Source organism: Ammospiza caudacuta, chromosome 8 (genome assembly GCF_027887145.1).
Source record: "Ammospiza caudacuta isolate bAmmCau1 chromosome 8, bAmmCau1.pri, whole genome shotgun sequence".
Classification (NCBI taxonomy): domain Eukaryota; kingdom Metazoa; phylum Chordata; class Aves; order Passeriformes; family Passerellidae; genus Ammospiza; species Ammospiza caudacuta.
The window spans coordinates 17,861,189-17,864,766 of record NC_080600.1 but is presented as its reverse complement, the minus strand read 5'-3'; positions in this window follow the sequence as shown (position 1 = coordinate 17,864,766).

Here is a 3,578-nt window from a genome sequence, read left to right as displayed (position 1 = left end):
CGGCGAGCGCGCGCGGGGAGCGGAAGCGGCGGGGCCACCTTCCGCCCGCGAGCCACGTGGCGGGGCCGCGCCCGCGCCCCCGCCCGGTCACCGCCCCCGCCGCCGGTTCGAGCCTCCCGACGCACAAACGCGCGGGAGCCGCCGGGGTCCTCCTGTGGCACCTCACCCGGGCTGCCCCCGCTTCCCCGGTGCCGCAGTTGGCGGCAGGGTCGGCCGCCGTAGATAGGAAGCGGGTGTATTCCCCGGGACGCGGGTGGTCCTGCTGGCGACTTTGTTTCCCGAACGGATCCCTGAGCGGGTGGTCCCCCCGGCGACCCCTAGCCGGAGCGGCCGCGGTGCCGGGGTGCAGGCGGCGCTCCCGGCCCTCCGCACACGGCGGGTTGCGTTATCCGCCCGCTCCGCTCCCTGACCTGCAGCTCATCGCACCGAAAACAGTTTATTTACATAAAGAATTGTTGATAGAGTGCGATTGTGCGTGTTTAAAAGCTTGGCTTCGCCGCCAGAGAAGCACCACATTGTGCTCACGTAGACCACGCGTTTGAAAGCTGCGTGTTTCCCCAGGCTGCTGCCATCTCCCGGGGCAGGGGCAGTCCTGTCCGGGGGAAGGCAGGGCCGGGGCGCTGGGCGGCCCTTTGTGCCCCCCTCCTACTCTGGTGTCCCTTCGGGCTTTGGTGCCACCTCGTGCTTTGTCCTTGGCACAGCCCGGCGCGCACAGCGCCGTGCCTGGCTGACCTACTTCTGTGCCGCGGTCCTGCCGGGGAACCGAGCAGCTGCCGGCCGGTGGGAGGCAGGCGGAGGGCGCCGCTCCTTGCCCTTAGAAATACCCGCTTATTTCACAGGCAGGGTTATCTGTACTGAAAAACAGGCAGAGATTTTCCTCCCCGCAGGAAGAGAGGCTTCGAGAAACGCTTGGGTTTTGATTTATATCAGGCGTTCATTGCTGCATTTTATGCAACCATCTGTATGAGTCAGCACGCTTTTGTTTCCTCCATGTAAGGAGTATGCTGGAAAGCCAACAGTGAGAGTAATCTGTGGACTTGAATCTTTCTGAAATTTTTTTTTTTCAAAGGAAAGTCTTTGGTACTTTACATTACTGGAATTTTCTTTGGTACTTTACATTACTGGAAAATAAACCAATTTTCTTAAAATCTCACAACCAGTAATATTGCCAAAGAAATTAGGTTCAGGGTGGTAGAGAATTTCCAGGTTCCACCTAGTTTTAAAGTACTGTTTCTGGTGGCAGAGGACCGTTATTATGTAAGAGCCACTGTTACTTAGCTGGCTGCCCTAGCTGTTTGCTAGCACTAACCCCTCTCAGGCAAACAAATTGGCACGACGAGACTACAGATTGTTCTTAGGTTAAAGTCTGCTTTTTTAAGAAATCTGTTTCTGATGGACTGAAGTAGCTTTGCACAGACTGTATGTGTGGGGCTTTGAGAAAACCTCTTACAGCTACTGGCTCCTAAACTATACAGCAGCTTGGGAGAAATCCATCAGTGGAGGTGAACTTTATTGGCTTCAGGTGACAGAGATTAAGTGCAGATAGGGAAATAAGAGACATTATAAAACACCTGAGATTTCAGTGAGGCTATCAGGGCACGTACTATTAGCAGTGTGTGTAAATACAAGGCTGCTTTAGGGTTTTGTGGGAAGAAACTCGTGTAAGTACATGTGGTATTTTTAAAGCAGCTTTTGTTGTTTTCTGATTAAGTGTATTCTATGTTGAATTGAGCAGTCGAAAAAGAAAAAAGTGGGGGCTTTACTGCTGTACATCCACAGTTTTCACAGGCTCAGTGGAGATTAACTTTGAAGATCCTGTACAAATCTGGCTTGTGTCCTGAAGAGCTAATGAAGCCACAACTGATGGAATAAGAAGGGAGTCAAGACAGGTGGTGCTACATTTAGTGTGTATGCTGATGAGCACATTCTAACTCTTTATGGTTAGGTATGTGGATAGGTAACTCCATTCTGACTCATGTGAGTGTTAGCTTTTATTGTGGGATTACTTGAGCAAGTTGGGTTTGTGTCACGGTCTGAGACTTTGGCCTTAGCACAGTAAGACTCTGTTTTAAAAAATCCCTGCAGAATTTATAAAAAGCAGTAATGTTCAGGAAAGAATATTTGTCATTTTCCATTTTGTTAGTATTGTGTGTTGTTGGGGAGCCCTTGCATGGCTTATTTTGGTGCTTTGTGTTTGTTATTAAGCTCATAATGAGCTCTTACTGTGAGCTTGGCATGGCATGAACATATTTGGCTTTTCTAACTGCTTGGCCTTGCCTAAAAATGATCTTCTTCATTCTGTAGCTCTGTTTAGCATTTGTTTTGTTTCTCTTTATTTATTTTTCCCTCCCTTGTTAATTCTGAATTGTTTTAACAGTTGTTTAACAAAAATAATTCCCATAAGTCTAGATACTGATTATTCCACTGGCTGGTAAAAGTGCACCTCTTGGTGTAGCTGTGTTTGTAACTTGGCATTCAGTGACAAGCAGAAATGCAGGCAGAGTGCAGCCGCTTTGGTGTTTGGTGTTATTATAGGGGAACATGGCACAGAGCATGGAGCTGTTTGTGTTAATGAATGCCCCCTGCCCAGAGCTAATGCCCTTTCCCAAAGGTAGCTGATGAAGTTAAAACTCTGTTTAGTAGCATGAGGATAATAATCTCCTATTTCAATTGAGCAAATTTCTGTTGGTTCATTGATTTTAATTCATGTTATTTTATGGTTCTGATGTGTGGAGTTTTTTTCTACTTGTTGGCTTCTTAGAGCTAATGCCTGTGCCAGCAGAGATGCCATGTAGGAGTTGCCTGAGCAGTTGGAGAGGGGATGTTAGGAGTCCATGCTAGAGTCCAAACAGCTTGCAACCTAAATGTAATCTTTAAGGTAGATGTTACTTTTTGTGCACACCTCTGAATAGCCATGCTGTGCCAATGTAAAGCAGGGCACCTGTTCTGTTTTAATGATGTATCTTTGCAAATTTCTTCAAATGCACCTGCCTGGGGGCAGATTTGCTTAATACATGCAGATCCCATTGCTTGCATGGTTGCAATGACTTTACAAAAATGCACTGTGTCTCAACAGAAAAGTGAGTTTTGTTATGACATCTTAGTAACAACCTCAGCAAGATATCAGAGGTAGGCAGAATGAAAGTGACTTTTGCTTCAAGATCTGCTGTTGTGGAAAGGGTTATGTGACTTCACGGAATTGTCGGGGTTGGAAGGGATCTCTGGAGAGCATCGAGTCCAACCCCTGCCACGGCAGAGTCACCTGCAGCAGGTGACACAGGAACATGTCCAGGTGGGGTTTGAATGTCTCCAGATATAGAGACTCCATGGCTTCCCTGGGCAGCCTGTTCCAGTGCTCTGCCACCCTCAATGAAAGTAAGTTCTTTCTCAAGCTGAGGTGGAGCTTATTATGCTTTAGTTTATGGCCGTTACTCTTCGTCCTGTCACTGAGCACCACTGAGAAGTGTCTGGCACCATCTCTTGGCACCCGCCTTTGAGGTGTTTCTGTGCATCCATGCGATCCGCTCACAATCTCCTCAGACCGAACAGGCCCAGCTCCCGCAGTCTCTCCTCATGAG